Below are 14,624 nucleotides of genomic sequence, written 5' to 3' on the forward strand. Positions count from 1 at the left end.
TATGAAGTGTCTTGTCGAATAACAGGCAAAAGAGGAGAGCTAATATGGGATGTGCAACCTCTTGTTGTTTTCATTGTGACTGTAGGACGTGTGTTGCACAATACACAAAGTTATGCTTAACAGGCCATTCCAAGTATCTTTTGTTCATCTTTGGGATGATATTTCTGGAGTTTGTGCTGCTGAACAATGTAGCTTTACCAGTATTTGTGAATTTCCCCTTGGGATTAATAAAGTATCTATCTATCTATCTATCTATCTATCTATCTATCTATCTATCTATCTATCTATCTATCTATCTATCTATCTATCTATCATATAGTGCCTTCCAATCTATCTATCTATCTATCTATCTATCTATCTATCTATCTATCTATCTATCTATCTATCTATCTATCTATTTGTATTTTGCAATTTAAACTGTGCACAACTGAAAAAAGTTTAAAGGGCTGAAGTAGCTAGTGCTGGCTGCTGTGTACTACTCACATCAGACATCATTATTTTGTTTCATTGAAAGTCTAGCATTGTCAGGTTGCATTTCTTGTTTTATTCACCATAAAGCAGGTTCAGTAATGCTTGCTTTCTTTCTCTCTCTCTTTCTCCCACTCCCTCCTCCTGTCATAGACAGCTCTTGGTGTAGGAAGGTGGAGCCAGTGCTAGAATCAGAGATGCCCTGGGGCAGTTTTATGCACCACACATGTCCGTTCTTGCGCTGCCAGCTTGCTTTCTTATTGGGCTTTGTTTGTGTGCGGTTGTGCGCTAGGCTTTTGTATTCACATGTGAGAGGATGATAAAAATGCCCCTCCTGGGAGCCTTAGTCTAACATGTGTTCAAGTTCACCATCTTTAAAGTGCCACATTAATTCATGCAAGGGGCTACTTTGAAAGGTTTACTGACAATGCCCTTTTTATCTCTTTACCTTTAACATTTCAGAGTCTTTGGACAGATTCTTTAAAATAAATTCTTCATAGTTAAATCGACTTTCCTAAAAAGGCCTAAAACTCTATGCAGACACAATTTACAGTCCATTGAGTGCAAGCATAATACTTTTTAATCTTACAATGTAACATCAAGTAAATTTGCGTGCCTTAATATTTCTGAGAAAGAATGGTTAAAAAAAGAGACCAGGGAAGGCATGACATGGAAAAGTGAAATCCCACAACAGTTGGTGAGCTCTTTGACCCACGCATATTGTTGAATGCTCCCTGAAATGGTTAGTCAGCCACCCCTCATCATTCTCTCAATATTTGAACCCTCTGTAGAAATGTCAACAAATGTGGCGTGGACAGCAGTAAGAGCAGTAAGGTGATCTCAAGTCTATAGTGATGGTAATAAAGATTAATGCCCTGCTATTATTTTTAAGAGTTAAAAACATATTTCAGTTCTGAGGATGCCTGAAAAATGTTTTTTTGCTGTGTAATTTGACAGATTAGTCACATTTTTGTACATGACGTTTTACTTACTCATTTTACTGTCTGTCTGTGGGTGCGTGTATATATGTAATCTATATTTTGTTTTTTGGTTTTGTTTTTAATCACACTTGCTGTCATTGTCAGTCTTTTGAAAACACAGCACTGCTCTAGTTGTATCTCTTGCAGAGTAACACCCATTCCTGGAGTTAAACTAAATTGAGTCTAGTAATTCCTTACCCTGCAAACAATCTTGTAATTCAAGGAAGTGAAGAGGAATCGCTGTGCTGTACGTCAGAGGTTTGCTTCCGAGCAGGTCAGACCAGTTATGAAAGGAATGGAGCTGAAAGCGTACTCCTGTTTCATTAAAAAAGCTGGAGACAGAATAGCTTTTTAGCTTAAAATCAGTTATCATGTACAAAAAGTTGATCAGTTTGTTTCTGCCTGTTGTTTGTCAGTGAGTACATATTATGCACAATTTGACAATCCATAATTTTGACTTAGCTTAATTAACAGGGAAAATATTTTGTGTACTTCACCATCAATTTGTGTTGTGTTTGTTATTTACGGAGGAATACAGTGTAGACACAGATAGCACCTACTGCATCAGTTTGGATGCAGTTAATTTCCAGGCGTGTGCAGTATTTTGGAAGACATTCTCCTTTAAGAGTGTACTATACAGTATATTAGGGCTGGGAATCGATTAAAAAAAATAATCACATAAATGTATGTAACTAATTGTGATTAACCTTAAATCTGAACTTTTGAAAAAATACTATTTGTGCAAGTACAGCCAGAATCTGAATCCCTTCCTAAAAGGCACATTGAAAAGATTGCAGTAAGAAAACAAGGCCAATGTATTAACAAATGCATTTAAAAAAAATACATGTGTCAAAGTTAAAAAAAAAAAAAACAATCGAAAAGACTATTGAGTTTGAATACACTGCTAAAGATGGATTTGATTGAAAGAATAAGTATCTCTTAATGGGCTACATTGAAACATCTGTTAAAACTCTGCAGATATTATCCTCAATTGTTCATCACCATCAACGATTGAAAATTACATTCTACACAAGTGTCTGCGAATGGCAATCTCCAGGCTGCTTTTTTTGCCACCCCCTGTCCTACCTATGGACAGTTTAACATGCCTAAGAGATTTAATGCTTTTGTGTTTGGTAGAATCATGGTGTTCTTTTGAGATTTTTTGAGTTACAAAAACGTGACACCACAGGAAACAGTTGGAAAACACTGCTTCTACCTACACCTTTGCTATTGGCACACTAAAAAAGATCTTCTTAGCTGCTATTTCGCTTAAAAACTGGCACAGTGCATGTTGCGTTGTTTGTATAAATTAGCGAAGATACTGCAAACTAAAGACATATTTTGGTTTTAGTGTCACTAAAAAATAACTTATTCTTAAGTAATTTGACGTTGAATTGATCTTCTCACAGAACATGAAATGAATAAAAAACTAAAATGCAATTTCCACCGTTGCAACTTTTCTCTAGCTTCCACCAGAACTGCATAAACCCCACTCCCCTGCACCTATGTCAGTTGGTGTAAATCAAGAAAATGAACACCAGTGCTATGTATTGACATGTAGTGCATTGTTGTGAATGGTGTAATATGAAATTTTAAACCTTTAAATTAAAATTTTATTTCATATATTTTTAAAGGTAATATATAAATACTGGTACTGGATGCGTATGCAATTCTTTATCTACACACTTTTTTTGTGTTGTTTCAAAATGTTAAAAAAATAACTACATGAAAATGCCACCCTGACCAAGTACTGCCTGAGGCGTTTGCCCTGTTGCCAGCCCTGAGTGCAACAATATTTTTTAACATGTTGAAAAAGACCACATTTTTGGCAAAAATTAATGCGTTAACTTTCCCAGGACTAACATACATATATATATATATATATATATATATATATATATATATATATATATATACACTAGGGGGCTCCGCCCACTGCTTGCTTCGCTCGCCCACCCCTGTGTTTAGTTTACCGGATATACAATTTAAAGAGATTGTTATTTTGATGGGAATTGTTACATATGCATTTTTTTTTCACTTTTACTGTAAAAACTTTTGTAAAAACAATACTTGTCCTTTATTTCCAGCCCTGGGTGTGGTTACATCTCTTTCTCGCAGGACATATAGTGCGGCTCTCGTTGTGAAGGGGGGATGGCTGAACTCATGCTAAGGAGATGCCGTCGGATCATCTGCTGTCTTTCTGCTGCTGGCGAGCTGCCTGTTCTGCTTGTCGCATGTCGTTGTTTTAAGAGCTGGGAGCACATGCATGTCTGCCAAAAGCAATCCAACAACTGCTAGGTTAGTTGTCCTTGGACTTGTTTTAAATGATGGCTCACTGCCTTGTCTCGCGTGACGTTGTAAAAACAATACTTGTCCTTTATTTCCAGCCCTGGGTGTGGTTACATCTCTTTCTCGCAGGACATATAGTGCTGCTCTCGTTGTGAAGGGGGGGTGGCTGAACGCACGCTAAGGAGATGCCGTCGGATCATCTGCTGTCTTTCTGCTGCTGGCGAGCTGCCTGTTCTGCTTGTCGCATGTCGTTGTTTTAAGAGCTGGGAGCACATGCATGTCTGCCAAAAGCAATCCAACAACTGCTAGGTTAGTTGTCCGTGGACTTGTTTTAAATGATGGCTCACTGCCTTGTCTCGCGTGACGTTGTAAAAACAATACTTGTCCTTTATTTCCGGCCTCGGGCGTGGTTAAATCTCTTTCTTGCAGGACGTATAACTCTGTTCACGTTGTGAAACGGGGTCGATCATTTTAAAGCCTGTACAGCTGCTGTCCTTTTTGCCACTTTGTGTCTCTGCTGCTCGTGTTGTGAAGATGGGGGGTTAGGGTGGCTAAACGCATGGAAGGGGAAGTGGTTGGATCATCTGCTGCGAGTTGCGTGTTTTGCTTTTCGCTTGTCAATTTTTTAAGAGCTGGGAGCAAGTTAAAGTGTCTCTTGCGGGACATCAGATTGTCTTCTGAGAAGATCACATCTCGTCTCCTTAGTCTGCCTCCCCAAGATTTTTTTTTATAATAGAGATGTATATGAGTCCCCTACAAATTGAGCAGACAGGTGGCATCATCACTCAAAATCTACTGCCCATCACTTAATACTGATGCTCGATTCATGGAAGGTTTTGAAGCGAGGACAAAAAAAAAAATCACAAAAAAAGTACTTCTGGTTCTAACTCCAGTTAGAACATTTCAAAATAAAATCCTTAACTAAGCCCACAGTACTCCTGGTGGGATGCTCATATCTGGAGATGATACATTACAGTTGATTAAGACAAGTTGATGAGAACAAGTTGTTCACGGGATGCAACCAAAATGTCCTCATTGTGCCTCCTGCTCCACCACACTAATTGATTTTGTATAGCATGTTAATTTGGTCCTCTGAGTGAAGAAGAACTTACCCTTTTATGAGTTTCCAACTGTGTCCCCATGTTCTTGTTGAACACGGCTTAATTCTGAACATCATAGACTTATTAGAGTTAAGAGTGTTAACTCATTGTAACCAGAGATACAGCCAAAAGTACAACCACATGTAGAGGATGGATGTACGTGACTGAGAATGTAAACAATAATAGCATGGCTTTTGTGCTCTGCCTAGCTTAAGACACACTAACTTACGCACTGCCGCAAAATTTGAAGTTAATGCTACAATTTCACATTTTTCACTTTATTTAACCTACTCTAAGTGCCTTTTACAACATGCAAGAGTGATAGTTGGCCTTATTAGAATCTTAGGTCACAGGCATAAAACATAACATAAAAAAATGCATTTAATTGAAGCTTTCAGAATTTTGTTAAATAATGACATAATGTTCTCAAGCCCACTGAATTTGGTTCAAGGCTTCAGGGTATTAAATAGTAAAAATGACTAAAACATAACCAAGTTTTCAGCCCTTTTCAAAGGTATAAAGGTAGCTGAAGCATATAAATTACATGGGTACAGATAGATACATTTATACTGTATATACAGTGATCCCTTGCTATATCGCGCTTCGACTTTCACAGCTTCACTCTATTACAGATTTTAAATGTAAGCATATCTAAATATATATCACAGATTCTTTTCCGGTTTCGCGTATTTCTGGGGACAATGGGTCTTTTAATTTATGGTACATGCTTCCTCAGTTGCTTTGCCCAGTTGATTTCATACAAGGGACACTATTGCAAGATGGCTGAGAAGCTACCCAATCAGAGCACGTATTACGTATTAAATAAAACTCCTCAATGATAGACGATATGCTTCCCGTGCGGTGCTTCGCATACTTGAAAGCCCAAACAGCCCTATTGATTTTTGATTGTTTGCTTTTCTCTCTCTCTCACCCTCTCTGACATTCTCTGCTCCTGATGGAGGGGGTGTGAGCAGAGATGCTGTTTGCACAGAGGCTGTTTGCCTAGAGGATACGAACGCTCCTCTCAAAAATGCTGAAAGACTACCTTCACATTGCTGCCTTCCTTGTAGCTGCTTTGTCTGGCGGTGCCTCACATACTTAAAACCCCCAACAGCCCTATTGATTTTTGATTGTTTGCTTTTCTCGCTCTCTCTCTCTGACATTCTCTGCTCCTGACGTTCCTTTGAAGAGGAAGATATGTTTGCATTCTTTTAATTGTGAGACGGAACTGTCATCTCTGTCTTGTCATGGAGCACAGTTTAAACATTTGACTAAAGGGTGTTAATTTCATGTCTAGAGGGCTCTAATAATGTTAAAAAATGTATTTTTGAAGGTTGTAAACAGGCTTTCTATGCTCTTAACTGCGACAATATTCGATTTATAAATAAAGAATCCTACTTCGCGGAAACTCATTTATTGCGGCATAGTCTGGAACGGATTAACCACGATAAACGGGGGTTGGCTGTACTCTAAATTTTTATATTTGCCATAGGGTGGCATGGTGATGAGGTGATTAATGTTACTGTCTCAGAACTCCAAGAGGCTGTATTCTCAGACTGGTCACGTTGTGGAGTTTGCATGTTCTCTCTTCAGAACCTCTAACAGACTTGAGTTTAATCCACCATGTTAAACTGGCATGGAATGAACAAGCTCTGTGATGGAAAGGTGCCCCATCCTGTGTTTGTTCCTGTCTTATGTCCAGTCATGTTGGGGTTTGCTGCATTTGCCTGCAAGCAAGCATTGGATTAAGTGGATTCAATAAACGGATGGATCGGATTTGGGAACTTGAAAGTTTTGCTTTTCAAAAGTATCATAATCCAAAATTTGCAGGAGCTTAATATTTGCTTCTCTTCGTTGGTCTTAATATATGTTAGTGTGTGTGTGTGACATTACATATTTATATCCAGTTAATCCTAAATCACTATTTAAGGAGTGGATGTAGAGTTGGTCCATTCCTACAAGTACTGGGGGGTCCATATTAATGACAGGTTGGACTGGTTTTTGGAACATAGAGGGACTATATAAAAAAAAAGCAGAGCCGGCTCTTTTTCCTTAGGAGACTGCGTTCCTTTAATGTGGGGAGTGACATCCTTCATCTTCCTTAATTCTGTAATGGCAAGTGTGATTTTCTACACTGTGGTGTACTGGGCTGGTAACATTACTTCAAGAAAAGACCACAAAATCAGTAATTTTAATTAAAAGGTCAAGTTCAGTTATAGGGCACACTCTGGACCTCCTAGAGGTAGCAGCAAAGGATACAATTAAAACAAAACTGAGTGCCATTATGAACAATGCTGCACATCCTCTTTCTGATACACTGAGTATTTTAGCCAACAAATTATTCAGAAGTGTGACAAGAAACACTACTGGGGCTCCTTTATACCAACAACAATATGTCTGCATAATGCCTTATTGTGACTGCCAAGTCAGAACTTCCTTTTTAATTTTCTTGTTTTATAGTCATCTGGTGTGTGTATTCAGACCAATGTATGTGTGTATATTTACTTACTTACTTGTGCACCTATTTATATATTTAAAGAGTTTCTGTAAAATGCTAAATTTCCCCTTGGGGCCAAATGAACTTCTATCTATCCATCCATTCCTCCCTCCAGTACTGGATTCAAAGCACAAATTAACCCTCGACTAGGTACAAGTTCACGGCTAGGTGCACTCTCATAGACACTCATGGAGCCAGTTTAAAATCGCCTGTTAGCTTAATCTGTACGTTTTAAGGATATACAATACAATACAGTTTATTTTTGTATAGCCCAAAATCACACAGGAAGTGCCGCAATGGGCTTTAACAGGCCCTGCCTTTTGACAGCCCCCCAGCCTTGACTCTCTGAGAAGACAAGGAAAAACTCCCAATAAAAACCTTGTAGGGAAAAATGGAAGAAACCTCGGGAAAGGCAGTTCAAAGAGAGACCCCTTTCCAGGTAGGTTGGGCGTGCAGTAGGTGTCAAAAGTAGGGGGTCAATACAATACAATATACACAACAGAACAATTCCTTAAGACAGCATAATAAAAATTTTAGAATTACGGTTTAACAGTAGATGATATGACATAATTAGGTTTCGATATTTTTAGAGTCCTGGAGACCTCATCCATCTAGCTGCATCTCCATTTGGCCATGCCACGGCTGAAACATTGCTCCGATGAAAGGACCTCTCTTTCCCATGATTCCTGTGATCCTCCATCAGGGATGACTTTACCATAGGCAGGCAAACAACTTGGCAGGTGGGCCGTGGCACCAATTTGATATGAGAGGACAACTGGAGGCCTGGAGAGAAACCCACTCACACAATGGGAGAACATGCAAAATCCACACAAACAGCAACCCAGAGTGGGAGGATATTGGATCTGTGACCGCTATGCAACTTTTTTTGTGACCTGAATAGCAGACTGTCTTTTGATAGCCCTGACAGTTTTTAAGTACTATACATTTGACCATCACAATCTGAAATTGTTTGACTTGATAGTGTTAAAACTGGCCAGAAATACCAAATTAGTTGATTGCTTGCATTTGCCATAACTTAAAGAGTGTGTTTATGTGGAGTAATGAGACCCATTTTGCATGTTACATCTGGGTCCTGGTAAAAGGAAAGTAATTGCATGCATGGTGCCTCCTGTTTGTAAAATGTTGGAGTTTAAGGTCTTTCAGTGCTTGCATTTGTATCACTCTATCCAAGGTAAGCTGGTGCTAACTCTTTTTGAATCCTGTCGTATCATTGTCTCTGCTTTCAAGCAGCCTGTATTTCACAATAAGTGGAGTGTGCGGATGCCGTGTCCGACTGCTCATTGTTGTCAACCAAGTGCTGGCTGTAGTCAGGAGCTCATATTCACCATGAGAGAAGTGCCTTAGGGGTGGGGGTTTGCACAAAAAAAAAAAAAACACAGAATGGAAACAGTGGCATCAAGTTACAGTGTCATAATATCACCGTCACACTTGGACTTACTGGAGCTATCTGCACTGGCTAATTGTGTGTTGCAGCTGACTTTCAAAATGCCGACGTAGTTGCTGCCAAGGAGTAGTTAATGTGCACCATGACGGAGATTCTTGTCTTATCTGCTCGCTGTTGTATCTATATGTTTTTAAGTTGAAAATGTCAAAGTCCTTACCTGTTGCAGTTTATAGGTAATGGCACAGTTATTTGATTGTATTTAGCTTTATTTACAGATATTTCATTTTTGTTGTTTTTTGCCCTAAGTTCTAATCCTACAATGTCTTAATCAGATATTCTTGCTTCAGAAAGGTTATTTGCAGTTGGCACTGCCCATTGTGTCTGAAAATGTTTGTTGTGCATCCAGTAATGCCAGCTAGTATTTTTTGCTAGTTGTTTGGCTACAAGTCTCCCCAAGAAGTTGTGACCCACTACAACAAGCTCAGTCCAAGTCCACCTTTGCTTCTCCATTACAAAAAAAACTTTGTAAAAGCAAGTCACACACCTTTGCAGCTAACGCATTTTATGTGGGTAGTGAGGAGCCACAGTGGTTAATACAGATGCTCTGAGTTTGCACATCCAAATAGTTTCTGTCTGGGTTTTTCTCTGGGTACTAAGGATTTTACAGTATGTGCAGGAGCAGGTAGCTGCATTTCTCACTCTCATCTTTGCCTTTTAGCGGGCCAGAAAACATCAGCTCCACGTGCTGTCGGAACTTTTTTCATTCTCCCGGCAGGTTAAGAGAACCCCAGTCAATTCGTGGCGAGGGAACTCCAACAAAATCCATGACTGTCCTCTATTCAGACACCATGTCTTGTTTTCACAAATTGTGAAAAATGAAATGATGGCGAGACTTTCTTTTAAAGTATGCCGGGGAACTTTATTTATTACAGCTCTGACATTCACAGCATCCGTACTCTAAATTAACTTCCATAATAGTAACCTTGAGGTCCCTTTTTCTGTTGCCTTCCTGATGACATAGGTGCCTAAACCATGCCTGATGATAATACATTTCAATGACATATAAATATTACAGTGATCACCTCGATAGACATCTCACCACCCAAATTGCTACTCGTGAATCTAAGATGTTTAACAGGCATTCCCGGTATTAACTTTTTGATTTGCCTGCGAATATTTAGCGGCAGCGTGTCTATTGGATTGCTGCTGACGGACGGGCTTATATGGGCAGGCACTCAATTACGTGGGAGGCGTGGGTATGGGGGACGCAATATAGGCAGGCAGCCGACTACGTGGGAGGCGTGGTGATGGGGGACACAACTCTGCCTCACATGTCGACCGAGCTGTAGGCTATGGCCGTATATATGTACGTAAGTAGGATTTAGTTATGACCGTTACACGTAGAAATTTGAAATGAAACCTGCTTAACTTTTGTAAGTGAGCTGTAAGGAATGAGCCTGCCAAATTTCAGCCTTCTACCTACACGGGAAGTTAGAGAATTAGTGAGTGAGTGAGTGAGGGCTTTGCCTTTTATTAGTACTTTTATTAGTATAGATTAGGTTAATTGATGATTCTATACTGGTGCAGTTTGAGTGCAAGTGCAATGGACTGGCTGCCCATCCGTGATTGGTTCCTGCCTTGTTCCCGCTCTGCAACCAAGAAACGAATGGATTGAATCAAAGAGTGTGTTTCTTGGGTTACTGTGAACAGTCGTTTGAATGTTTTGTTTTCTATTCTGAAAGCAATAATCAGACTCATGGTTCATTTGTTGTATGGTCATCACATTAAAGTATGTGGTATGTTAGCCATGCACTTATAACTTCATAATGGAAGGTTAGTAAGTGACAGTGAATTTCTAAGTATGTATTTTTTGTATTGTACCAGTACTGGAGGAAAAAAGAAACAAATTTTAAAATGGTATGGAATCAGCATTTCCCGATTATTAGTACCAAAAGTAAATGTCAGCTTTCCACTCAACACCCCAGTCACCAATCCACTAACCCCCTTTCCCCCAGCCAACCATAACACTTGATAGAATAGACATGGAAAAACGTGTTTAGACATCTTATAGACCTCATGAAACCACTGGCTTCGTTGTAATCAAGACTTCATGGGGTTTGCATGGAGTAAGACCGTTGGAGTTCTGAATTATTTGTTACTTGAACTGTTTTGGTACTGGTAATGAGGTCCGTAAGTTGGTATCGATACCAAAGGGAAAAATTTTAGTACTTATCCAGCACTAGTGTATATCGTTGAACACCATGACTTGGCCTCTGCAGTGACCCAAAGTGTGTTCTGGGGGTTGCTGACACAAAAGGTGGGACATCTCCAGTGAAAGGCTTTAGTTGGTTTGCCATAAACTGTTGTTTGATTGTGTGTGTGTGTTTGTATGCATGTGTGTGTGCCTGTGCTATTAAAGTGTACTTGTGCTATATCATTCCCAAACCAGCATAATCCAATTCAAGATTGCAGGGAGCCTACCCTGACAACACAGAATGCAAGATGGAAAGCTGCCCTAGACAGGATGCTAGTCCATCACAGTAAATATATATATATATGTGTGGTTAAAAGAAAAAAGTCACTTTTGTGAGTTTGGTTCTAGAAAAGCACTGTTGTGATCCTGCACTCTGATTATGTTCGGAACATTACATGGAAGCAACACATGCATGGTGAGATAGAAACACAAGTATTTCTTTCTTAGGCTGAGTTTACACAGGAGGCCAAGTGCGTTATATACACTGGTGGAGGGCACGTTTCTGAAAGGGGATGGGCATACAGGATGTCACTCAGGAAGTAGGCAAGTGCCAGTCGTGCTTTTGGCCACACTTTGTACATTTGGCCCTCCCAGCTACGGGAGCAACCTTTGGACTTCCTCAGCCAATCACAGCTTTGCAGTGTATCTGACATTTAGAGTGAGTAGCTTCTTAAAAAAAAAGGCACAGAATGAATTCTGTGGGTGGGGCTTCACAAGCTTTAGGTAGATTATTAGTTTGCCCTGCAGTAAACTTGCAACACAAGGAACCAGAGCAGATTACGGCGAAGACACACTGTACTTTTTTCCTCTCTGGGGAAAATCTTTTTCTTTTTTGGTTTCATTTATTTGTAACAGCTACTCTGGGATTGTTTCTCACAATTTGGGCTTTTACAGTAAGTGCTTATATAGTTTGCTTTCTTTACCATTTATTTTTGTCTAATGACAAAGGTGTTTGGTTTGTTACTCGTAGCCGAGGCAAGTTTTGACTCACAGAAGGAGGTTTTAACTTCACCGTTTCTGTAGGTAAATTCTCACTGGAGTTGTTTGTCATGGCAACAAGCTGATAAGAGCCTCACTGGGCCGGGCAGTCTGTCTCTTGGGCCATTTCAGATTGCTCCTGCTAGAAAAAACGGATTTTAATATGCAGGTTAAAATGATTTCACGAGGGATATAAAACGTGCTAAACCATAAACAGGCTAGCACAAGTTTATCTGTCTGCACACAATGGATTTTATTTAATGAAGTAAGCAAATAAAATGACGAACAGAAAGAGTGTGAAAAGTAAGTATGTCCACTCTGAGTCCTCCATAAGGTGGAGGTGGACTGGTGGAATGTGTCCAAGTCAAGTTGACTGAGAGCTTGCCCTGAGGCTCAGTTTACGATGCCAATAATAATCCAGTTTGTAGATATATAAATCGTGCCTTTCCCTTTTTTAAAGATCACTTAATTGTTCAGACTGTCTTGATTGTTGATGTAGATTAAGGATATTTCTCATCACAACAGACAACAATTTCTCGCATTCCTTTACAGTGTTAAATTTGTATCTTTAAAGTTGTCAACCTGTAAAACATACTTGTCTTACAATTTCGTACTTTGTATTTAAAAAGGAAGGTGGCTGGAGAGGCAGTGCAGGCCAGTCAGTGTCACAAGTAACGTGTGAAAGGCTTGATATTTAAAGCATTTCTCTACAGGAAGTTTTGAGTCATGTTTGCCATTCAAGGAAGACCTACAGACTTCCTGGAAACTGTAGTCAAAAGTGTAGACTGCGTACGTGCTGTTTAAAGGGGAAAAATGATGTATTTAGACCCATCTTCTACCTCTCGTAAAATAAAAGCTAGTTTTTGATGACAGCGCTGAGAACAGAACTCTGTGTACCTGCTTAAATGCGTGTAAAGCAATCTCAGATAAAAATCCAAAAAAAGTATCTGATTAAACCTCACTTGGCAGAATTGTCTGTGCAGTATTGTACAGGGAGTAAAAACATAAGATAACTAGTAACACTTTTTATTAAAGTCGACAATGAACTTGCTGTTCTTTAGCTGGCATAACTTGATTTACTGCAAAGTACAGGAAGAGAGTTGCATGCTTATTTTACTGTGTTAGGAGGTTTAACTAACTGATATTAAATGAACATGCTGGGCACCCTTTAGGTGAATTAAATTTTTTTTTTTTTTTCGCTAGCTGATGAATTAATTTGTTGAAGGCTTGGTCTTCTATTATTTATGCATCTGTAAATAGGTACATCTTCATCTTAACACATCCCCACAAGACTTGTGACAGTTCTTGTGCTTTGGAAGGTGGTCCCTAAATTTTGCAGTTGGCTTAAGCTTGTCCTCTTAAAATCATTAGCTCAGCTTTAAAGGAGCTGAATTATCCTGATATCTCAGAGCTCTCTTCCTTGCAGGAGTGCAATGTAGTCCAGTAGGTGTGGTGGTTAGTACTATTTTATTTTTACCCTCTTCTTTCTTAATTTGCACTCACATCGTACATTACTTCTACTTTCAATTCATACATTTAAGATTATTAGCATATTATTAATAGCACTGAGTGCAAGGCAGCTTATTGCAAGGCCCAATTTGGTATTTCCAGTTTAAATAACCTACACATCTTTGGAGATGTGGGAGGAAAACTAGAGGAGACACAGGGAAAACACGTGAACTCCAAAAAGAGTTGGTGAATTGAGCTCAAGACATTGGGGGTAATGGTGCAACATCACTAACCGCTCTGCCACACAAATATCAGGTCAGTTCAAATGAATATGTCGTTGTAATTCCTCATAGTACAATGTAAAGAATTTGTTGTTTGTCCAAGTGGTACCGAAAAATCAAAAGGCAGCAGTTTAGTGATCATTGTAGCAGATACAGATCACCGAACACAGCAACATTGAAAATAAAAATCAAGAAATATCAATCTGAATCAAGTTAAAATGTAAACATTTCATATAAACATGGAGCATCCTTCTATATAAAAGCGGTCGGGATTGTCATTCCGTCCCTTGAGTGCTACGCAGGCGCGGAGTTTCACACACACCCCGTCCATTTTGCAATGCACGATGGGATTTGTAGTTTCGTTTTTCCAGGTAAAGATGATTTTCTACTCCAGACTGTGCGATATCTTCTTCTTCTTTCTTACTATATAAAAGCAGTCGGGATTGTCCTTCCGTCCCATGAGTGGAAAGCGTAGCGGTATTCCGCTTATCACAGACTTACTACTTGTAGCTTGCGGTATGAAGCGGCATGATGTGAGCAGAGTTCTGGTGCTCCCATTGTTCCCTGCTTTTGTGCGCGATGTGCTGGAAAAATAGACTCTCTGGAAATAATTAATGTTGATGGAGTACAAATGCCTCACCGCGTAGTAAATATCAAGGGGGTTCAAAAGGGCGACCTCAGTATAGAAAAAAAGTTTCAATTTCATCACAAAAATAACTGAAACTACGAGTATTAAAGTAATACCGCTCAAATGCAATATAACTAAATTAATGAGTTTGTATAAACTATCAAATTGATCTACATATTGAATTGCCTTAAGAAGTGGTCAACTTAAAAGTCGGTCGCCTTAAAAGGAGGGTCAGCCTAGTACAATAATACCACTTGCAAAAATACAGGAGTATCAGAAGAGAGGTTGTGTGCTG

General features: G+C 39.4%; 1 protein-coding gene across 6 annotated transcripts in view; it reads left to right on the top strand.

The window, feature by feature from the left end:
* Nucleotides 1-14,624, top strand: part of sertad2b (SERTA domain containing 2b) — a 71,031-nt gene that overhangs the window by 3,692 nt on the left and 52,715 nt on the right. Inside the window, exon 1 of one of the 6 annotated variants that reach the window (XM_039738007.1) lies at nucleotides 11,766-11,886. The exons of the other annotated variants lie outside the window; for them this stretch is intronic. The gene's annotated coding sequence lies outside the window, so the exon portion shown is untranslated. Of the gene's footprint in view, nucleotides 1-11,765; nucleotides 11,887-14,624 lie in introns of those variants that run through there. 6 annotated transcript variants of the gene reach the window in all.

This window comes from Polypterus senegalus, chromosome 16 (genome assembly GCF_016835505.1).
Source record: "Polypterus senegalus isolate Bchr_013 chromosome 16, ASM1683550v1, whole genome shotgun sequence".
In the NCBI taxonomy this organism is placed as follows: domain Eukaryota; kingdom Metazoa; phylum Chordata; class Cladistia; order Polypteriformes; family Polypteridae; genus Polypterus; species Polypterus senegalus.